We start from the raw sequence: 24,846 nt of genomic DNA on the forward strand, positions 1-24,846 counted from the left end.
AGTGGCAACATCTGCTATGAACACCTCAGATTCCAAAGTATCTGAAATACTTAACAGAGAGGGAGAACCCCCAGGTTCCGGAACAGTCGGAAAGACAGTAAAGGCACTGGGCATGTTTTGTTCCCGTCTCATTTGTGACTTTGCAACTTTCATGTGGTGCACGCACTCATCCAGGACTGTCACACTCAGCCGAACTTTATATATCATTGGACTTGATCTTGTGTTGACCATGCCTTTAACCCATGCAGGGCCATTCCAGTGATTCCTATACCAAACTTCATCCCCTGAAGTAAACTCTCTGTCTTGCTTAGCCAAACTCATGTGGCACACCTGATGCCATTTCATCTCTCCCTCAGGTCTAAGAAGATCAGGTTTAACTTAGTGTAGGGCCTTGTCTCCATTAGTAACTCTGCTGGAGTTGCATGAGGGTGGTCCCATGATCAAATAAGAATGGGACAGTTTGGTATCTAGTGAAGCTGAAGGCTGTCTCGTTAAGCCTGCTTTTGAAGTTTGTACTGCTCTATCTGCCAGACCATTGGATGATGGATGGTATGGAGCTGTCCTTTTTAACAAATACCAAAGGACTTTAGGAAATATTCAAAATCCTTGCTGGAACGTTATCTCTGACCAACACTTCTAAGAGTCCATGCATTACAAAAGATGTTCAGAGTTTTTCTATCATCATCCCCATGTTTGATGAATAAACTTTATGCACATCCAGTTTTTTGGATGGTCCCCAAGGACTAAGAACACTGTGTTCATGAAAGGACTTGTAATGTCAATGTGAAACCGAGTCCATGATTTACCCAGCCATTCCCATGAATGTGAGGGAGATGCTGGTGATAATGTTTGACCTTGTAGGCACGCTGGGCACTGTCCTACCAATGCGACAACATCTGCATCCGATCCTGGGCACCACCCATGATATGTTCCCAATATCTTCATTTTTGAAAACCCTAGAATGAACATGGTGGAGTTCAGCCAGTATCTGATGGGAACCTTTGCTTGAGACAATCACTGTCCGTAATATTATACCTTCCTCTATTGTGATCTGGTCTGTCCAGGTCCTAAAAGGTTTCAACGCTGGTTGTAACAGCCCTTTGGCTTTTCCAATCACCATCGGCTGTTTCAGCTTTGCCAGGACCAGATCTTTCTGTGTCCATAATCTGATGTTGTCAGCTGTGACTGGAAGTGTGTCCAGAAAATTTAAAACCATTACGGACTGTTCCAGTGGCAGTACCATGTGGTGGTGTATCTGCCAGTGGGAGCTGGCTCAATGCATCCGGCTTTGCTACTTCGTCTTCCAGACACTGTTCCAACTTGTAATTATATACACGTATTAGAGCTCACTGCTGAATTTGGCCTGAAGTAATGGGTGTCACTGTGTTGTCCTCTTTAAGTAGACCTAGCAGGGATGTGTGGTCAGTTATTATTACAAATTTACATCCGTAAAGGTATTGGTGGAACTTCCAGACTCCAAACGAACGCCAAACCTTTCTTCTCTATCTGGGGATATTTATACTCTGCATTAGCCGAAGTCCTGGATGCATATGTTATTGGGCATTCCTCTCCTTTGACCTTCCTATGAGCTAATACTACCCCGATGCTGTATAGGGAGGCATCGCATGTCAATGCCAGATCTTGCCTGGGATCATAGTGTGCCAACACCTTAAAGGATGATAGCTGTTTCTTCATTTCCCTGAAAGCTACGACTTGGCTATGTGACCATTTCCAAGGCTGACACTTTTTTAAGTGTTGATGCCAGGATGGAGGCCAGGATGTGTATGAACTTCCAGTAATAATTCACGAACCCAATGAAAGACCTACGGTCCGATACAGACGTGGGAGCCAGGACATCTTTGATTACCCTCACTTTATCTTCCAATGGGTGTAACCTGGTATTGTTGACTCATAACCTAAATAAGTCACTTGGAGTGTCTGGCACACAGATTTTTTCCTTCTAAGATATAAATCCCCCTGGGAGAAACAGCTAAGGACTATGTCCAAGTTTTCTAAGTGCTCCTTATTGGTCTTCCCTGTTATTAGTATGTCATCTAGGTAAATGGCAACCTGGGGTAGATGTTCTTGTAAAATGTTCTCCACTGTCTGCTGAAAAGTGGCACAGACTGATGGTACCCCAAATGACAGTCTCATATGTTGGTACAAATCCTTATGGGTATTAGTTATAGCATACTTCTGGGAATCCTTATCTATCTGCAATTGCAAGCATGCTTGGCTCATGTCCAGCTTCATGAAGGACAGCTCCTCTGTTAGCTTTGCTTATAAATCCTCCATGCAAGAGACTGGGTACTTATCCAGTTGCAAAAGGTGATTTATCATTAGTTTAAAATCCCACAAAGGCAAACCAACCCATTAGGCTTCACAATCGAAATGACTGGTCCTGCTCATTCCGCAAACTAGACAGGTTTGATGATTTCCAATCTTCTGATTTCTCCCTCTAGTTTTGCCCGCAAGGCAAATGGCACTGGGTGGGCCTAGTAGAATCATGGATTTGCTTCCTGGTCAATATGCAAGGTGGCCTTGGCTCGACCTTCCTGAAAATCTTACAAATATTTAACTCGGACTTCACTTAGACAACCATTTTCTCATTGAAAAATGTTGAGCCAATCTTGTCCCAAGCTTGGGCCCAAGCCTTTTGCTACAGTCAGTGATATCTGAACCAGCTGCTTCTCATAAGAGACCAGAACTGAAGTTGTACCCTTAATCTGTAAAGGTTCCCCTGTGGGTTCTCAGTCTAGTCGAGGTCTTATGTAAACTGAAGGGTTGGAGCCCAGAACAAATTTTATTCAAACTGGTTTTGGAATCACTGAAATTGCTGTGCCAGTATCAACCTCCATTAAAACCGGGTGCACATTTAACCAGATGTTTATTTTGTTTCGTTCTGATTTAACTGTTCCAAACCAGAAGTAGGTGGACTTTCCAGGGTGTGCACTCCACTGGATACTGGCTTATGTATTCTCTTACTCAATTTAGAGTTTGTGGGATTCTGTTGTGTCTTGAATCTGCATACCGGCAGCAACTATAATGGCTTGCCAGTCCAAACCCTTCAGAAAGTTTTAACTGTTTAGCCGGGGGTGTTGGCTTTGTTTTGCTGTGGGCTGACCTAGATGTGTCCTAAGTGAGGCTATGCAATTGCCTTCACTCAAGTGGTGTTCCCTAAGCTCATTCAGACCGGTGAGGGTGTCCACTTCCAACAGAATACCCTGCAATTCATATGCTCCATTTGCCATATTTTCCAATGAAAATGCCAGTTGTAGTGCCTGTTTGAAGTCCAGTTTGGTTTTAACTAGTAGCCACTTTTGCATGGTTACATCATTAATCCCACATACCAAATGGTCGCTGAACATCTCATTAAGGGTTAAACCAAAGTCACATGCCTCTGCCAGTCATCTTAACCTCGTCAAAAATCCCTGCAGACTCCCCTAGTTCTAGAATTGCCGAGTAAAACTGATAGCATCTCAGAATTAGAGAAGGGTTGGGATTGTAGTATTCCTTAATCAAATCCATCAACAGACTCTATAACTAAGTCCATCAACTCTTGAAAGTTTTTAGTATCTGGTGCTTAAGGGAAAATTAGGCTCCTAATAACTGAAACAACTGTGAGTCCACAAGCTGTCGGGAGCCTTAATCATTACTTTTCATGTGCCCGGATATCATTGCCCGGACAGAAAATACCATATTCTTTCCATGTACTGGGCCCAGTCTTTGACAGCAGGATCAAATGGGTCAAGCTTCCCAAATATCAGTATGATGCCAGAAACGCTTGCCCCAACTCAAAGATGACCATTGAGAGTGAATTTCTTCAAGGAGCATGCTTTTTTATCATCGCCACTGGAATAACTCCACAGAGGCCAATATCCTGTCACTAAATCACCCCTTATTTACATGTGGAGAATTCTTGACACTAATCCAGCTTCCTCAGAGCCAGCTCTTAGAGAGAACACAACCTCTGATACTCCTCTTTATATCTGTCAGCCAGGGCTCCCTGATTGGACCAAGTTAACAGTCCCAATCAGAGAACTCATATTCTGTGAGGTCCACCTCGTTACAAGCACTGCAGTTATAAACTATAATTTTCCAATATGTATTCTACCATGCCAATGGCTGATACTGGCTATTTACTTAAATATCTGAAGTTTTACTCATCTTCCATCTAATTTACATCAGGAGTTTAGGGTACCCTTGCAGAAAAGCTGTTGTATTGAAAACTAAGAACATACTTGTCATAAGTTAATGAGTTGAAGGATTTACAGTATAATTTACATGTTATATTGTATGAGCAATCTGCTACTTTCTTTTAGAGAGGGAATCACTGTCCTTAATTGAAACCTGGGGCATGAATCAATTCAAACAAAATGACTCAACAGTAGCTCTGGTGAATATAGAATCCTCTTTCCCTTCTAAATTGTGCTGCCATGTTACAGCATTTTAGAGTGCTGCTATTGTCTATATCAGCTTTAACAAATAAACTGAAAACCTGAAATATCTGGCACTAGAAATTGCACATACTTGGCCAATGGTTTAACTTAGAGTGAAATTACATCACTCTGACTGATCACACATATTCGAATAACTCTCACATGTTCCTAATCTTTGAGCCAGGATCTCCCAGCAACACATTGCCCAAACTTTGAGAGTCACTTGTCTGTTGCTAGGTTGACACAGTGATATGTGATGAAACAATCAAGCCAATGATGTTTTGTTGAGTCTCCTAATAAAAATAATCATATAATCCTCCTTTGTTCTAAAGAATGAATATAAAGCAATGATGTGACAGATGGGAGTATTACAGTACTGTTGCTGTCAGTGACCATGCTCTCACATTGTGTGGATCATAGCTGCTAATGCAGCATTCATTTGGCATTAGTGATCAGAGAGAAAGGGATTCAGCAGATAGCACAAATTATTAACTCTCTGCCTGCTGTTCATATACAACAGATTACACTTCAAACCAAGACAATAATGTCCTCATGTGTGTTTGGATGTCATGCTTTGGAACACAGATGGGATAATATCTCTTTGGTTGGCTTGTATACATTGCTGAGCTTTCCTCATGCTTCCCAAACTTCACTCAAGACTCACTTGTGATGTTTCAGTATCAATGCATCACCTGAAATTGTACAGAACCACAAAGATCCCAAGCTTGATTTCTGATCTATATTAAGTTTGTGATGTTAATCATTAATTGCTGGCACCCTCTTGTGCCTGTAGATATGTTGGATGAAGGTGGATGTATAAGAATAAAGGATGACTCATTTTTAGTATGGAAATTCTGACAAACACAATATGAATGACCAGGGAATCTGTTTCGGGGGTCCGCCATGACCAGGTCCTCCAAGCCCTCCGTTCTTTCCTCTCCAGACGTCCCCAACAGTACCGTTCCACCGACACTCTCATTCGTTTGGCCGAACTGGTCCTCACGCTTAATAATTTCTCCTTTGAATCCTCCCACTTCCTCCAGACCAAAGGGGTAGCCATGGGCACACGTATGGGCCCCAGCTATGCCTGTCTCTTTGTTGGCTACGTAGAACAGTTGATCTTCTGTAATTACACCGGCACCACTCCCCACCTCTTCCTCCGCTACATTGATGACTGCATTGGCGCCACCTCGTGCTCCCGCGAGGAGGTTGAGCAATTCATCAACTTCACCAACACATTCCACCCTGACCTTAAATTTACCTGGTCCACCTCTGACACCTCCCTCCCCTTCCTGGACCTCTCCATCTCCATTAGTGACGACCGACTTGACACTGACATTTTTTACAAACCCACCGACTCCCACAGCTACCTGGCTTACACCTCTTCCCATCCTATCTCTTGCAAAAATGCCATCCCGTATTCCCAATTCCTCCGCCTCTGCCGTATCTGCTCCCAGGAGGACCAGTTCCACCATAGAACACACCAGATGGCCTCCTTCTTTAGAGACCGCAATTTCCTTTCCCACGTGGTTAAAGATGCCCTCCAACGCATCTCGTCCACATCCCGCACCTCCGCCCTCAGACCCCACCCCTCCAAACGTAACAAGGACAGAACGCCCCTGGTGCTCACCTTTCACCCTACAAACCTCCGCATAAACCAAATCATCCGCCGACATTTCCGCCACCTCCAAAAAGACCCCACCACCAGGGATATATTTCCCTCCCCACCCCTTTCCGCCTTCCACAAAGAACGTTCCCTCCATGACTACCTGGTCAGGTCCACGCCCCCCCCCTCCGACCCACCCTCCCATCCTGGCACTTTCCCCTGCCGCCGCAGGAACTGTAAAACCTGTGCCCACACCTCCTCCCTCACCTCTATCCAAGGCCGTAAAGGAGCCTTCCACATCCACCAAAGCTTTACCTGCACATCCACCAATATCATTTAGATTAGATTAGATTCGATTACAGTATGGAAACAGGCCCTTCGGCCCAACAAGTCCACACCGACCCGCTGAAGCGCAACCCACCCATACCCCTACATTTACCCCTTACCTAACACTACGGGCAATTTAGCATGGCCAATTCACCTGACCTGCACATTTTTGGACTGTGGGAGGAAACCGGAGCACCCGGAGGAAACCCACGCAGACACGGGGAGAACGTGCAAACTCCACACAGTCAGTCGCCTGAGGCGGGAATTGAACCTGGGTCTCAGGCGCTGTGAGGCAGCAGTGCTAACCACTGTGCCACCGTGCCGTTGCTCCCGATGCGGTCTCCTCTACATTGGGCAGACTGGGCGCCTCCTAGCAGAGCGCTTTAGGGAACATCTCCGAGACACCCGCACCAATCAACCAAACCGCCCCGTGGCCCAACATTTCAACTCCCCCTCCCACTCTGATGAGGACATGGAGGTCCTGGGCCTCCTTCATTGCTGCTCCCTCACCACCAGACGCCTGGAGGAAGAACGCCTCATCTTCCGCCTCGGAACACTTCAACTCCAGGGCATCAAAGTGGACTTCACCAGCTTCCTCATTTCCCCTTCCCCCACCTCATCCTAGTTTCAAACTTCCAGCTCCACACTGTCCCCTTGACTTGTCCATACTTGTCTGACCTGCCTAGCTCCTTTTCCACCTATCCACTCTTCCCTCTCCTCCCTGACCTATTACCTTCATCTCCTCCCCCATTCACCCATTGTACTCTATGCTATTCTCTCCCCACCCCCACCCTCCCCTAGCTTATCTCTCCACGCTTCAGGCTTTATTGCTGATGAAGGGCTTTTGCCAGAAACGTCGATTTCGCTGCTCGTTGGATGCTGCCTGAATTGCTGTGCTCTTCCAGCACCACTGATCCAGCATTAGATTTCCCTGCCTGCTATAAACAGTGCACTGGTCACTTCATGGATACTTGAATCGGAGAATAGGAAAATGGGGCTTTGCTAAAAGAATGAAACCTCAAACACTGTCGCACTCCTTCATGGCTGTAATGCCATATTAGGCTAATTCATATGCCACAGGTTGCATACTTGGAATTTTGCCATCTCTACACAATCCACTTTTAAAAAGGAGAGGGAATACTTAGAACACGTGAATATTTCCTATCTATGTGTTTCATTTGGATAGAGATACAGAGCCATTGCAAATCAGTCTTCCTTTGAATTCTGTGAAGCTTATTTCCTCATATGACTTTGATGCCAGGAGATAGTTGAAATGCACTGTAAATACAATATTTAAACAATACTTGACCCCTGTGAGCAACAATATCAATATGGCATGCCTCCTGAGGAAATGAAGACACCTGTTATTACTGCTTTACATTAAGACATCAAGCACAGACTGTTCAGATCATTTACTGCACATGCAGAATGTAGGATTCCTCACTCCAGACTGCTGAAAAATGTTAAAAATGACATCTCCCCTCCCCCACCTTCCCAAACCCTCTCCATTATAAGCCTGTATTTAAATTAGATTATAATTGATTAAAGTGTTCCCCTCTCACACCTTTCAAATATTTCTACATTTTTCATTTTGGTCATTCTTTATTAGACTTTAGATTTACTTTGATATTTGATGTGTTATTTAAATCTGAATAAATACACAATGTACATGTCCTATAAGTTAATAAATGAATGCATTGCCTTACCTTTTCACATACTCCCATCTCTCATCCTAAATCTCAAACCCAGCTTTTCTTCCTGATTGTGTTGCTGAGCCGAAGGAAGATGCTGCTAAATATACCAAAGAATTGCAAATAAAATAACCTGGGGAGATACAACCTACCACTTTCACATTTTAAGTGCGCTTATCTTTCATTCCCCACAGTCTAATGTGTTACAAAGCTGCAGTGAGGTTGAATCTGACATTCTCGGCTCTGACACTAGTTCCGTGTGCTACATTGATATCGCTTACATTAAAGCTATAGTGATGCAAGCTTTAAAATTTGTATAATTCAGTGGAATACCCTTTTTACAAATTAAATTTGATATTCTGCTATTGTTTCTTCCTTTTGCCATCACAATTCTGTGTTAAATATTACACCTCAACCACCCTTTTACAAAAGATTAGAAGGTTCTGACCACGATTGAATTTTCATCTAGCTGACACCTTTTCTTAACTCGACTATACCAACAGATGAATTCAGGAATCCGCTTTCCAACAGGATCTTTACTGCTGTCCTCCTGACTGCCAAGCTCAGGCTGACAAATGTCACCCCAGGGGAATATCAGCTCCATGCATGGCCTACTTAGATTGTCATTTGTACAGTCTATATTTCTAGTGCAGTCCAATTTGCATCTGACAATTTAAGGTCTTTAAATACTCTATTAAGTGAGCAAAATTAATGTTAGAAGAGCAATGATTATTAAATGGCCTGTGGGAAGTTCTTTGGAAGTGGTGAGGGTCAATGTGAAACAAAACGTTAATGCTTGTGATTCCAACATGAGACCTCAGTACCCTGCACAGAAGCAAGCAATTACCCTGACCATAATTCAACTTAATGGTGAGGAGCAGCTGCTACAGCCATAGGTCAGAACATGAACTGGATAACAAAAAACATCACATTTTTTAGAGCAATTGAAGTTATAATTCTTTTACTTCCAAATTCCAGCAGGAGTAAAATCTGTTTAAGATTTATTTTTAACCTTACATTAATGATCACAGATGACCTTGGGACTGCTCCTGTATTCTATTCATTTGCTGATGGAAGAAATCTTTTTAAATTTCTGCCCAACATTGGTTATAGTTTCAAAATATAACAATTATCTGACACAATTTTGATCAATATTTTCATATTTTATTTCACAGAACCTGTGCACTTCAAAAAATATTCTTAGATCACATAACTGATGTTAGAGTCACAGAACAGACATTTAAGCAAAGTTATAGCTCATGGAATAAAAGGGGCAATAGCAATAGATATTAAAAATTTAGTGAGTGACATTAAATAGAGAGAGTAATGATCAAGGAGTGTTTCTCAAACTGGAGAAAGGTTTGTAGAGGAGTTTCCAGAGGGTTAGTTTTGGACCCCTTGTCTCTCTCCCCATATATATTAATGACCTAAACATTGATTAGATTCTTAATTAGATTTTCTTAGTTAGATTACTTACAATGTGGAAACAGGCCCTTCGGCCCAACAAGCCCACACTGACCCTCTGAAGAGCAACCCACCCAGACCCTTTACCCATATGGGCAATTTAGCATGGCCAATTCACCTAACCTGCACAGTTTTGGACTGTGGGAGGAAACCGGAGCACCCGGAGAAAACCCACGCAGACACAGGGAGAATGTGCAAACTCCACACAGACAGTTGCCTGATGCGGAAATTGAACCCAGGTCTCAGGCGCTGTGAGGCAGCAGTGCTAACCACTGTGCCACTGTGCCACCCACTAATGTACAAGATGTAATTTTGAAATTTGCATATGATACTAAATATGGAGTCATTGTTAACTATAAAGAGGATATGGAGAATGTCAAAGGACAGAGATAAGCTGGTGGATTAGGTGGATAGGTGAAGTACAATTGGTAGAAATTTGAAGTGATTCATGGTATTACGAAGAGCATGGAGAGACTATATAAAATGTAAAGATTTATGGAATCCCACTTTATTTGTACATAAATCTTTGATGGTGGCAGGTGTTGAGTGAGTGGTTTACAAAGCATACAATACACTACCCTTTATTCATGGAGCATAGAGTGCAAGAGCAAGGTGGAAATGTTTAAATATACAGAACCAGTTTAACCTCAGCTGGAATATTGTGTGAGGTTCTGAGCACTACACTCGAGACAAGATATAAAGGCATTGGAGAGGGTGAAGAAGAGGTTCATAAGAATAGTTCCAGGGTATAGCTATGATAGAATGGAGAAGACTGGGATTGTTTTCCTTGGATAAGAGAAGGCTGAGAGGAGATTGAGAGATTCAAAATCATAATAGATAGACTAGATACAGAGAAACTGTTCCCACTTGTGAAAGGATTGAGTGGTTAAGAACTGGAATCCACTGCCTTCGAGTGCAGTGGAGGCAGATTCTACTGACATTTCCAAGGGGATATTAGACTTTTTTTTAAAAGAAACAATGAGTAAGGTTTTGGGGAGAATGGCACTAAGTGAAATAAATAATCAAAGAGCCAGTGCAGACACGATTGTGTTACAACCAGAAACTCGGTGATGTTCCCCAATTTGCTATTATTCCATGCAGGATACTCTAAATTGTTAAACTCCCAGGTGAGGAGGGATGGAGTGGCTCCCCTTCTTTATTCATCCACCCACCCTCCCTCAGTTGATTGCAATGAGTTCAAATTAAGAAGGATCCTCTTCTTCATGGATACCTTGCTACCAGCCCAAATAAATTTATATTTTAAAAGGAGCCAATTTAACTAGGCTTTCTTGAATTAACTAACAGTGAGATTATTAATTGCTGAACATGAGAAAAGCTAATAGTGGAACATACATTCACATAGACTGGAAATGAGGTGAGTCCAAAGACTTAAATGTTTTTTAAAAAAAATCTGGATCAGTGTCTCAATTATTTGTGAAGAGCATATATATTTGAACATTATGGCTATTGATTTGGAGGTTAGTGATAGCATTGGTGTTGATAGATGAACAGTCAGTTTCATAATCCTTAATTTTGTAGAGTGTTTGAGATTTGTGGTTTTATAGGCTGATTGAAGTTCCTTTGGCTTGATTCAATTTTTTTTAATAACTGGTTTCCAGCACTTGGAGTTAGAGAAGGACTTGTTGACCAACATAGGGTAACTTGGAAATAGTTGACTGTGACATTCGTGAATACTTGAACCTAGCCTGCTTACATATATATGCATTCAATCCCACAAGTCTACTCCAGTAAAGATTAAACTTTTCTCTTAACCCAAGGGAAAATCTCAAAATGTATCTACAGTTTGAGACATAAAGTCCAGTTGGATGGCTTGCTGTTGAGCTAAAGAGCATCAGCCCTTCATTATCTTTGTATTCATTAGACCTCGCAGTAGAATCTGTTAGAGGTTTCTTTGACGGGTTGAGGTATCATATATGCAATATCACAAATGCTTCACACCGCACTTTACCAGACAGTCACTGAATTTAAATCCACAGATTTTCCAATGGCATTTTCCCTTAAAATCAGCACACTTTGGAATTAAAATTTAAAATGGCCTGAATATATTTTGGGTGTCTAACGTACTGTCATAGTGATTGGTCAAATCTCCTCTTTGTGCTCCACAAATAATTTACATATCCATTAATTTACATAGAATATACAACACAAAAATACATGATTATTAATGTACCATGTGTATCTTCCCACACTTTCTCTTCTCATCTTCTTAACATCCTTCTGATCTTTTCTCTCTCATGAACAAAGTGGTGAGTGGGGCATTGGTGTCTCAGCACATTAATTATGGGTGACTTTAATCTTCATGTACGTTGAGAAAATCAAATTGACGTAGATATCCACAAGAAATAATTCATAGCATGCATTCAACATAGTTTCCAAGAACATTCTGCTATCAATTAAATCAGGAATCAGCCTAATTTGGATCTGGTTTTGTGCAATGAGGTAGGTTTGACATATTGTCTCAGAATAAAACATTCCCAAGGGATCAGTGACCAGAGCATGTTAGAGTGTAGCATTCAATTTGAGAATGAGAACTTTGAGTCGGAAACAACAGTGCTAAACTCAAATAATGGTAATTACATGAGCATGAGAGCAAAGTTGGCTAAAGTGAAGTGGGAGAAAGGAGTTTATCAGAAAAGGTCATTGATGAATAATGACACATTTTTGTTTAATAAAGCACTTGACTCATAACAAAAGCACATACCAGTGTGGATAACCTGACCAGAGTAAACCGGGGAACCTAAGGCCAGTATCAAATTGAAAGAAAAGTAATAAAATGTGGCAAAAATGAGTGGTAAATCAGAGGATTGGGAAAAAAAATGCAACAAGAGATGACCAAAAATAATAAAGAGGGACAAAATAAATACAAGGGCAAACTAGCAAGTAATATTAAAACAGATAGTGAAAGCTTCTTTAAATGTATAAAATGGAAGACAGAGGAAACAGTCAATATCAGCCACTCAGAGAACAAGGCTGGAGAAAAAATAATGGAGAACCAGGAAATGGCAGAGGAGTTGAATATATATTCAGCATCAGTTTTTGCTACAGAGAATACTAATACAATAGCATTCCAAAACTAATGAGCAATCAATGTGCTAAAGGTGAGGAAATAAACAGAATACCGATCACTGGGGAAGAAATTCTAGGGAAACTAATGAAGCTAAAGGCCAATAGATCTCCTGGTCCGAATGGATTACATCCTAGGATTTTAAAAGAAATAGCTACAGAGATAATTGATACATTGGTAATAATCTTCCAATAATCCTTGGAACGAGACACTCATCAGAACATAGCTAGAATACTGCAAACAGTTTTGGTCCCCTTATCTACATTATATTACTGTGTGGAAACAGGCCCTTCGGCCCAACAAGTCCACACCGACCCGCCGAAGCGCAACCCACCCATACCCCTACATTTACCCCTTACCTAACACTACGAGCAATTTAGCATGGCCAATTCACCTGACCTGCACATATCTGGGCTGTGGGAGGAAACCGGAGCACTCGGAGGAAACCCACGCAGACACGGGGAGAACGTGCAAACTCCACATAGTCAATCGCCTGAGGCGGGAGGAAAGGTATCCTAACTTTAGAAGCAGTCCAGAAAAGATTCACTGAGTTGATTCTGGGTATGAAGGGATCTTCGTATGAGGAGAGGTTGGGTAGGTTGGACTCATATGCAATGAAGTTTACAAGAAGGAAAGAGACCTTATTGAAACATGTAGAATTCTTAATAGGTATGACAGCTTAGAAGCAGAAAGATTGTTTCCTATTAAGAGGTAGTCTAGGTCCAAAGGGCATACGGTCAGAGTGAGGAGTTGCCCATCTAAGACAGAGATGGGGAAGAAGGTTTTTTGCACTCAGCTGGTGGAGAATCTGAGGAATTCTTTATCACAGATGGCTGTCAAGGCTGAATTGTTAAGTATCTTCAATGCTGTGAGAGACCGATTTATGTAGAATAAGGGAATGAAGGTTTATGGAAATAAGGCAGGAGAGTGGACTTTAGGATTATCAGATCAGCCACGATTTCATTGAATAGCAAAATGAACTCAATTGGCCACATGTTCTACTTCTGCTCCAATATTAAATGATCTTATGGGCTCACGTTTGGCTTTGGCACCAAGTCAGTTGATTTTGCACAGTGTAGGTGAGGAGACATTGTGGCTTGATCATCAAAGTGATGTTCTTGGCAAGGTAGGGGTATAACTAATGCCTGGAGCACATCTTGGAAAGGGCACATCCTGACACAGAGCATAGGCTGAAACATTTGCCCATAACACAGACTGAAAAATGGTGAACCTGATACTCCCAGTGTGGGCTTTAAGTGGGAGACAGCCTGATGCCCAGAGTGTGGGCTATAAATGGGGCAGAGCTTCATGCCCAGAGTGTGGGCTATAAATGATTTATTTGTTTATTTACTTTCACTTGTACTGAAGTACAGTGAAAAGCTTTGTTTACAAGCAGTACATGCAGATCATAATAAGTGAGGATGTACAGAACAAAAGATGTAGATGGAGGCAAACAGGTAACATTACGCAGGGCATATAAGAGAGATCAACATTAGCACGATCAGCATTATTTGAGGCGAGAGAATGCATTCAATAGTCTAATAACGGCCAGGAAGAAGCTGTCTCTGAATCTGCTGGTGCCTGTGTTCAGGTTTCTGTATCTTCTGCCTAACGGAAGAGGAAGTAGGAGGTAGTTACTGGGGTGCAAAGGGTACCTGATGATGTTAATAGCCTTTCCGTAGCAGCGAGCTGTGTAAGTGGAGTCCATGGATGGAAGTTTGGCTCCCATGATGGACTGAGCTGTGCACACCGCCCTCTGTAGTGCTTTGTACCAGGCTGTTATGCAACCGGGCAGTATGCTTTCAATGGTGTACCTGTAGAAATTGGTGAGGGTCGTTATGAACATACCAAATTTCCTGAGATGCCTGAGGAAGAAGAGGCATTGTCATGTCCTCTTGACCGTTGCAATACGTGCGAAGTCCAGGACAGGGCGTCAGTTATCATCACTCTGAGTAACTTGATGTTCTCCACCCTCTCAGCCTCAGCTCCATTGATGTAGACGAGGGCGTGTTTTCCTCCTTTCTTTCTGAAGTCAATAATCAGTTCTTTCATCTTGCCAACGTTGAGAGAGAGGTTGTTCTCATTGCACCAGATCACCAAGTCCTCTATTTCCCTTCTGTATTTTGACTCAGCATTGTTAGATGTCCTACTATCGCACTGTCACCAGCAAACTTATAGATAGCGTACTTTTAGAATTTGGCAACACACTTGCAGATGTACAGGGAGTACATTAGGGAGCTGAGGACACATCCTTGGGTGGAAGGGGGAGGAGTTGGGGTGGTGGTGCTCCAGTGTTATTGTGGAAGAGGTGTAGTTACCTATCTTCCCTGATTGTGGTCTGTGAGTCAGGAAGCTGATGATCCAGTTGCAGATGGCGGAGCCAAGACAAGGTCACAGAGTTTTGAGATCAATCTGGAGGGGATAATGGTGTTGAAGGTGGAGCTGTAGTCAATGAGAAGGAGTCTGACGTAAGTGTCCTTGTTGTTCAGATGTTCCAGGGATGAGTGCAGGACTAGGAATATTGCATCCGCTGTGGAGCTGTTACATTGATAGGTAAATTGTAGGGGATTGAGGTAGGCTGGGAGACTGGAGTTGATGTGGGCCATGACCAGCCTCTCAAAGCACCTCATTATTCAGTTCAGAGTCAATGGGTGGTAGTCATTAAGGCACATTGTATGTGCTTTCTTAGGTACGGGGATGATGGTGGTCTTCTTGAAGCAGGTGGGGACTTCGGCTTGCAGGAGGGAGAGGTTGAAGATGTCAGTGAATACATCCACCAATTGGTCTGCATAGGATCTAGATGCTTGGCCAGGGTCACTGTCCAGGCCCATTGCTTTCCTTGGGTTGACTCCCAGGAGGACTGATCTGATGTCTGCAGAGGGAACAAATGTGTCCAGGCCTGAACCTGATGCCCAGAATGTAGGCTATAAATGGAGCGGAGTCTACTGCCCAAAGTGTGGCTAAAAATGGGACAGGACCATGAAGCCATGAAGAGAAAGAGGGGCAGAGAGCAACATCAATGCAAGGAAGCATAGGCTTAGAACTTGCAGCATGGTAAAATCCAAGGATATGGTAACCCAGAGTCTCAGATGATGGCTGGAGAATCAAATGAGGTATTAGAATAGGCAAACAGCATCTGGAGACCTTGGAGGAATGCTTTAGAAGCATCAATAAACTGAGAAGCCAAAGGGAGGAGAAAGTAACAGTTCAGTTGTTTAATTTGAACAATTGGAAACACAGCTGATTTACTGCTGTTGGTTAATAGATGAAAAATTCCATTGGTGATTTACTGGTGATGGGAAAAGTTATTTGGTTGTATGTGCTAACGTACCCAGATAAAATAATGGCAAAAAGAAGAAAAAATAAATTTGGTTCTTCCTTCCTCTAAGCTGGAAGATATGGGTTCAAGTCCCACCTGCTTCCAATGGTATAATTAGAAAATCTCGGACTTCAGTTCTTCCATGGTAAGGAATTGGCTTAAGAACAAGGAAACGGTACAGAAGGGAATGGTGCAAACTGATGTAAGAACTATATCATAGATTTGAGCTTCTGAAAGCCCTTTGTTGCCTAACAAAATGTATGGATATTAGTGAATGAAACATGATAAAAGAAAATTAAATTTGATCACTTCAGGTGCGGGATGATCAAGGATGCAGAAGGAATCCCTGTTTCTGATGGAAGCAAAAGTCCCAGTGGCTTTTTAAAGTGAAATAGTTGAGTCATACTGTCGGGTCACAAAATGTGTTTTTGGAGTTGGGGCTAGATGTGTCATGGAAGAATGAAGTGGAGGTGTGGGCTCTGGTCTCTTCTCAAACCAAGAAGGAACAAAGCATGGCTTTTGCTTTATCCTTCCCAGAAAGTTAGGAGTTAAATATTTTCAGAACTTGATGTAGTTGATCTAGATACTGATCAGGATTGGAAAATTCTAATATGATTCATGGACAGAGTTTACAAAAAGTATGTGTTGTTGGAAGCCTATCAAGGTAAATTTGTAATGAGATGGACAATCAGTCCATTGGAAGGATGTATCATTGAATTTGAGAGGTTATAGAAAAGGCAAAAGAAATTCAATCTAGAAATTTTACAGTCTGTAGTGATCTTTAAATTTAACTATTAGATTGCACACAAATCTCAGATCTTTGGTTTGATAGGTTTCCAATCTTTTGGCAATGACTCTATTTTTGAACAAATGGCTCTGCCTTAAAAGAAAACATTTCTTGCTACTTTCACATGTCATGTTTGCATAGATTTAGGGTGAGAGGGGAAAGATATAAAAGAGACCTAAGGGGCAACTTTTTCACGCAGAGGATAGTACGTGTATGGAATGAGCTGCCAGAGGATGTGGTGGAGGCTGGTACAATTGCAACATTTAAGAGGCATTTGGATGGGTATATGAATAGAAAGGGTTTGGAGGGATATGGGCCGGGTGCTGGCAAGTGGGACTAGATTGGGTTGGGATATCTGGTCGGCATGGACGGGTTGGACCGAAGGGTCTGTTTCCGTGCTGTACATCTCTATGACTCTATGATTCTATGTTGAGAGTTCTGCAGTGATACAGAGAATAGAAGACTCTAATTACTAACTCTCAGGCACCTATATAAGTATGGAATTGCTGAAAGAGATTGTTAAATCAAAGGAAAAAGGAAAATACAGGTTTAAAGTGATAGCTATCAACAAATGATTTCCTTAAATCCATGGGAACAATTAATAGGTGTTACCAGTGTGACTGTTAATGTCACTGTCAGGAATTGTCTAAGAATCAGGAACCAAGTGTCTGAAGCAACTCTCAATACAAGTGGTTCCAAGGATGAATATGATCAGTATAAACAACAAGAAAATATTGTGCTGGTAGCTGAAAATGTATGTTGGTCCATGAGTATCTTAGTTGTGCCATATGAGATAGTGGCTGTCCCACAACAGTTTGGTGCATGGATTGGCTAAACTGTTTATTAACCATGGACAAAGCAAAATAAAAAACAGGGTCAAAGAATGTAAAAGCTCTACCTATTTTGATTTGGGAATGATAATTTGTTTCTATCTGGATGATCTGGTGATGTTTATAAAAATATAGAGCTGATGTCTTAATATATTACTTGACCCAATTTGTTAACTGTGTGCTTTGTTTGGTAGGTTTACAATAAAAAAAACTTGAGCTCTCTGCCTTGCCTCTGACAGTGCTCGTCATTTTGTTAACTGTTAAATTAATCTAATGGATGATTTGGTGGTGAGCGACCAAGGAAAAGTTGAGCTTTCCCTTGATGACAGCATTAATAATTTTGTTAATTTTGAGATTTGGAAATTCTGTCATGAGTCTATTTTGTACTTTAAAATAAAATGGAGTTATTTGCCTCTCTTTCATAGTTATGCCCATGCCTGTGCTGTCCACCAGTATGTCATGTGGGTTGGGGGTCCAACCCTCAAAGACTGTTTTGACTTAGTTCATCCCGTCTCTCTATTTGTTTTGTTTGATTTTTATTGTTGTCAGCAGTATCTTTTAGGTGCTTTGTTAATTTGATGGTTGGTTTATTGTATAAACACAAAAATATGAGTTCTTTTCCTCTCGTTTGCATTTACATCCACAGCCAAGTGACATTAGAGAGGGAGCACACTGTGCCTTCTGCTATCCTTACACCTTTTCTCTGTAAGAGGCAGGGACTGGGGGTGCATTATCTCCCTCTCAAAACCATTTTGATTTATCCCCACTTAATTGTCCTGCTTTTTTTCATTTCTAGTTTTTTATTTCTGTTCTTGTTAAACAGCTCTTCCTTGACAATGTTTTTTATTTGCTATTTAGAGATTCTGATTGGTTTAATATTAATAAAGAGCTGAGTTCTACCCCAGTGACATGTTAAAATTTGAACAATGAAAGGTGGAAACTGATGTCAGGGCTATACTATAGATTCGCAATAAAACCTTTTGTAGTTTGCTGAAAGTCTTTAGCTGCCTAATTTGACAAATGAAAATCAGTGTATGAAACACTGAACTCTATCTAGCTGATTTAAAGGTCAGGAATTAATCTCTTGGCAATATCCTGATGGATCTGGAGTGTCTGTCAGAAATGTCCACTGTAAATATTTCAATCTTTGGCGTTTAGCTTCTTTGATCATATTTGGAAAGATCTGAGCCAATGGAATAAATAATTATTTTTTGTATAACCTCAATGCAGCCTGTGTGTTTGCATTTCATATGAATGCATAATTCATTACTTATCCCAGAAACTGTAAATACTGTTTCATCCCCAGGGACCCGCTTTAAATATCTTTAAACACATTTCAAGCAACTCAATTAAATATTTATTACTCAGCATTTCCCAACCTCTTGAGCTTTCCTGATTTTAATCATTCTACCACTGGTGGCCACCTCTTAAACTGCGAAGGGCCTAAACTGTGGAATCTCCTCCCTAAATCTGTTACCTCTCTCCCTCACTTTCCTGCTTTAAGCAACTCTTGACAACCTACATATTTGACCAAGCATGGTCATCTAATATCTTCTTATGTGACCCATTATCTGTAACCATGTGTCACAAATCACCTTGGGAAGATTTGTAATGTTAAAAATACTAAAAAAGTGCAAGTTGTTTTTGTTATAGCTGACTAGTTCAATTTAGTATTCTGAGAAGCTTCTGACATCTATTCTATGTCACGAATCATGTGAGAAAGAGTTTTTAGATTACACAACTCAACCAATTAAATTGCCACAAAGAAAACCTGATAGGAATGATTGGCATAGATGCAATCAAATTAATCTAATCTTCCTACACCAAAAGTCAGTATCATTTTAAAAAGCTTTTAGGGATGGAATCTTGGGAAACAGAAGTGTTCTAATGAAGTGGATTCACACTAAAAGTATACACGTAAATTATTTATTTATTTTAATATGCTGAGACTAATCTTATGAAGAACATAGCATCAGGAGTGTATTACAATTTACTCTTTAAGAAATGTATTAACATAGCTATAATTTGAATAATGTGGAGATCTTGTGAGTAGCATCTCCAAGGCAGAAGACCTACATACAGGTCTAACTCCAGATCATGATATTCCAGAAATTCGCATTCATACGAGAACAAATTCAGTGTCAGTCTACATTTCACCCAAAATGTAGCAGTGTCAGGCAGTAAGAGTGGGAAAAATATTCCTACTCAGCTTTGCAATGAAAGAAAATTGGAGCTAATACCATTACTAATCATACCTCTAAAATACAATATACATGTAAAAATGCACATTGTCACAGCAAATCAGAACCGAACCCCTTACCCTATGTGTGTGCAGTGAATCAGGTCTACCTTTGGGCAGAAATCTGAGGCAAATAAAAAATTATTAACTTGTTTCGCAATAAAGCCAATGGCACTTTAAATTATATTTTACAACTATTAGTACATAAGTATTAATGCATCTAAACGCAATGCTACTGTCCAATATTCAAATGTAATTTGAAATATATAGGTTATATATGCTAAAAGGGGTGAAGGAAGTATTACATGGTCAGGTTAAATATTTGAATATTAATTGTTCAGCATCACTGGCTAAGCCCTCTGTAGTCTATCTAAAGGAACTTCCCACCTTAGATGTATGGTTGCAATTATTGCTAACTTTGTCAAATTTACTCTAGCCTGAAATTCCTCATTTGCACAGTAAACAATTTTAGACTGGTGTTAGCCTTTACAATCTGGGCATGCAGTTATCAGGCACAATGCAAGTTGCCAGCCGATTGTTCTTTCTGGCTCAAACACACAAGGTATTTTTTTCTGAGGATAGAAGCCACAAAAGTAAAGGTTCAAAGCTAAAACTGCAGAATGGAAATATCTAACAAATTTAGATGCCTACTGATGCCAAGAAGGCATCACTGCCGGTGACCCTGGCACTGATCTTGAGACATGACAATGAAAATCACAAAGTTGCTTCACGTGACTGGGAAGAAATGGAATACAACTATGTAAAGATTACTTGGCAAAGCCTTGGTCAGTATTTTACAGTTTACATAAAGGAAACCAGATTGACTTCATACTCACATTCCATTTATACTTTCCAAATCTCCAAATGAATTATGTATAAACAACTGAAATAATTTGGGCTGGGGTTTTCTCATTTTTCAATGGGAAAAATGTTATTAATATTATTATTCAGAATTGGAGAAAACATGCTTGGGAACTCCAGTTTAATAATTTGAAGTGATTTACATGACTATGGTATTTTCAATTTGAAAAGAAAGTAATTTGCATCATGTACTTGGAGAACAAAACCACCTATCTGTTCTTGAGTTGTACTGATTAGCAGACCATTCATTACAACTGTGAAAAATCAGATTTTTAGTTATTTCTCTTTTTCAATTGATGATATTATCTTCAGTTCCAAAAGCTCTTTTTGACAACTGAGCCATTATGAAAGCTTAACTTAGTTTCAAAAGCTTAAGCAGCATCTACTTTGGTGTGCAAGTTTGATTGACAGTTTTAAAGTATTATCTCTGTTTGGTACAGTTAGGTGCCTGCTTGTTTTTACAACTAAGCAACAATTTGAGTGTTTTGTTTAATTTGTTCTACAGCATTTCAAGTATGGTGGTTGTTCTTTTGTAACAACTCTATTAGACTGTTAACAATGTATTTTTTTCATGTCCATGTCAAGGACTTTCCGTTGCTACTACACAGCACCTGATGTCTTTACGTAGTGGATACTAGTCGACTAGCTATAGAGGATTCATTGCGGGAGCAGAGAGGGCTTGGAGAGATGAGGAGAGAGTAGCGATGATTAGGGGGAGTAGCAGCAACACAGAAATCTAGACTGAGACTTAGTGAAGTAAAGCAAGCTTTCAATCAGCCACTTGTATTCCTCCGATACTGTTTCAGGAATTAGGAAATCTGATTCCTGACTATCCAATCTCAATGGGTCAAAAATATGGGCAGTGAGCACAGGCAGAGGTGACATGCTTAGATTTCCAAAATTGGGAAATAGCCTTATTCATGTTTCGCAACACCAGTGATTAGGTACATGTGACTGCAATAAATTAAATCAAATCACTGATGAATTTAATAAATATGATTACATAACATGCACTCATGAACCAAGGCAAGATTGAACTAATTGATCTGTTTTGATTTCACACCTCAAATCTTTTGATGGATTTCAACATCAATTTTATATTTTTTCCTAGTCTTAACAGCTGAGTCTCACCAAGTTGTGAATGGTTAGTTGTAAGGAGCATTTGAAGAGAGAACAGCAAAAGCACTTTCGAAAATATCGTATCCATCTGGATGCAGTGATATTATGAGAAGCTAAATGTCCCATATAACACAATATTCTGCATTTCCTTATCATAAACTCTGTCAAAAAGTAACAATTGCACATTTTTAAAACAAAATACTCAATGTTCATTAAATAAAATGCCTTTGTTTGAGCTAAATACTTCACATAGAACCAGGAAAATATAACCACAATTTCTATGGACCTTATTCTCAAATTCTAAGGTGCGAGACAACATCACTGCTATGTTTAACGTTCTCCTTCCTTTTAAGAGATTTGAATACAGATTTCCTATTGAGTTAGTCATTAACAGCCCACCTTGCTCTGCCTAACTATTCTGCTACTGGAATTTCTTGTGATAGTTAATTCTCCTATTAAAATGAAGACAAGAACCTTTGGGAGCAGGAAAAGAATAAGAAGAACCAAAAAGCTCCTGTTTTGCATAGATTAATCCCACTTGACCAATAATAACCCCTTCTTGCTTCTCTTATATATCTGACAACTTGCATTTTTACTCATTTAGAGTCATAGAGCTGTACACCATAGAAACAGATTCTTCGGTCCAACTCATCCATGCTGCCCAGATATCCTAAATTAATCTAGTCCCATTTGCCAGCATTTGCCTCATATTCCTCTAAACCCTTCCTATTCATATATCCATCCAGATGCCTTTTAAATGTTGTAATTGTACCAGCCTCCACCACTTCTTCTGGCAACTCATTCCGTACACGCACCACTCTCTGCATGAAAAAGTTGCCCCTTAGGTCCCTTTTCAATCTTTCCCCTCTCACCCTAAACCTATGTCCTCTAGTTTTGGACTCCACTACCCTGGGGAAAAGACCTTGGCTATTCATCCTATCCATTCCCCTCATAATGTTTATAACCATCTATGAAGTCACCCCTCAGCCTCTGATGCTCTGTGGAAAATAGCCCCGTTCTATTCCGCTTCTTCCTATAGCTCAAACTTTTCAACCCTGGCAACATCCTTGTAATTCTTTTCTGAATCCTTGCAAGTTTCACAACATCTTTTGAAACAGTTTCAATAGTTGTCAGACATAGCTAAGTGATAGCACTCTCTCCTCAAAGTCTTGTGCGTTTGAGTTCCACGCCAAGGATTTCAAGAAAAGTCTAGGCTAACACTCCAGTGGAGTACTGAGGGACTGCTACATTTCCAGAGATATTTGTTTTCGAGTGACATTTTAAAGGCTTTGCCTGCCCTCTCGTGTGTAAAAGATCCTATGACACTATTTTGAGGAAGCAAGCAATTTCTGCTGGCGTGTCTCCACCAAAATCAGAAAAACAGATTCTCTGGCTATGTATTTCATTGCTGTTTTCAGAGCCTTGCTGCATGTACATCGACTCTTGTGTCTCTTACAATATAACAAAAATTTACTTTTTGTCTTCCCTGAGCATTTATCACTTAAATCCTGACACTATTTTGAAAAAAAAGGAGCAGGGGTGTTATCCTCAGTGTCTTGGTCAATGTTTCACCCTCAGTCATTATTAAAAAGCATATTATCTAGTCATTAACACATTATTGTTTGTGGGAATTTGTTGGCACAAATTTATTGCACTATTTCTTGCAAATTACCATGCCACTGCAATTCAAAAGTACTTCCTTGGCTGTAATGTTCCTTGGGATGTCCTAAGATCATTAAGAGCATTATATAAATTCAAGTCTGGAAGTTTTTGTGACACAGTGCAGCATTCCCTCTAACTTTATTTTTCATGTGAGCCTCCAAGGTCAGTTTGCAGCAGTGACTTCTGGAATTAGAAATGTGTGATCCACGTAGGCGGATGTGTGATCATCATGGAAACAGCAAATGCAATATGCACACAGCCATGAAGCTTAGAGGGAACATTGGCACAGTGGTAGTACTCCCATTACTGTGCTAGAAGACCCTGGTTCAAGTCCCACCTGCTCCAGGGATCTGTTGTAACATAGGGATAACCTATAAATTCAAGTCTTTCATTCCTGCTTTGCAGTTGAAAACATTTTACCTGGCTTTTTTTTATATTTTTAAACTTGTGTCTTATTGATCCTTCAGTCCTTGAGACTGAAAGGTCAGTTTTGCCATTTTCTATAGTATAATCCCAAAGATCTCAACTAAATCACTCAATCTTTGAAATATATTGTTTTAATGTCATCACCTTCAAAAATGCAATTCTATAAGGACAAGATCATTTGTCCTCAGAAGTTACCATGAAATTGTCTTAGGTATTTATTTCTGCAAACTGAAAAGGAATTAAAGTACTCCCTCTAGAGGGCTTGAAGATAGCTCACTGCATCTCTTATATTGTCAGGTTCCTGCTAGTTTGTAGATGGCAATAAATAAAGAGGCCTGTGTGGTGATAAAATGGAATGATTGCCTTTATTTCAGAACTATCGGGGGACTGACAGGTGTGTACAGCTGGGTGGAATTTAGTTGTGCTTCAGTCCATGTTGCACTCGATTTTCCTGTTGTGCAGCAATGGATAATTCCTGCAGTTTGACAGGTACAGTCACAATCAGTCAAAGCAACATCCGATTCCAATCCCTGGGGTTGGCTACATTGTCAGTTGCTTGGCCCAAATAGATTTTCAGGATCTATGTTCTTGCAGTCCAAGGATTGGGTCACACTTTCTCCACTCAGTCTAAGAATTACATTTGCAGTAGATCAGTCAAAGTACTGTGGAGACATCAGTCTGGAAGTGGATCAATCTTTCCTGCTACCTGACAAAGGCAAGGATTGGTTATGATAAAAGTGGATTGAAGAGCACTTAATGGTGAGGCGTTTCCAGTGAGTAAGTAGGAAAGGTTAATAGCTTGGGAGTCTAAAGTAGATGTGTTGTTGAGTTGACATGATGCAGGCAATATTTGAGACCATAGCCTTGATGACAGGCGTGTGCAGTAGCAAAGTTGGAGTGAGTGTGAATTTGAGGTAACAGACACAATATTACACTTACTCTTGGCAAGTGCAGAATGACATTAACCAGCAACTGTGCGACTGAACATCAT

General features: G+C 40.6%; 2 protein-coding genes across 10 annotated transcripts in view; one reads left to right on the plus strand and one right to left on the minus strand.

The window, feature by feature from the left end:
- Window positions 1-8,483, minus strand: part of LOC122559591 (leucine rich repeat transmembrane protein 2a) — a 97,155-nt gene extending 88,672 nt beyond the window's left edge. Inside the window, exon 1 of the mRNA XM_043709343.2 lies at window positions 8,079-8,483. The gene's annotated coding sequence lies outside the window, so the exon portion shown is untranslated. The remainder of the gene's footprint in view (window positions 1-8,078) is intronic.
- Window positions 1-24,846, plus strand: part of LOC122559589 (voltage-dependent calcium channel subunit alpha-2/delta-4-like) — a 549,452-nt gene that overhangs the window by 367,666 nt on the left and 156,940 nt on the right. The window lies entirely within an intron of this gene.

This window comes from Chiloscyllium plagiosum, unplaced genomic scaffold (genome assembly GCF_037043375.1).
Source record: "Chiloscyllium plagiosum isolate Xiang-an unplaced genomic scaffold, Cpla_swu_hap1 HiC_scaffold_19, whole genome shotgun sequence".
NCBI classification, from domain to species: domain Eukaryota; kingdom Metazoa; phylum Chordata; class Chondrichthyes; order Orectolobiformes; family Hemiscylliidae; genus Chiloscyllium; species Chiloscyllium plagiosum.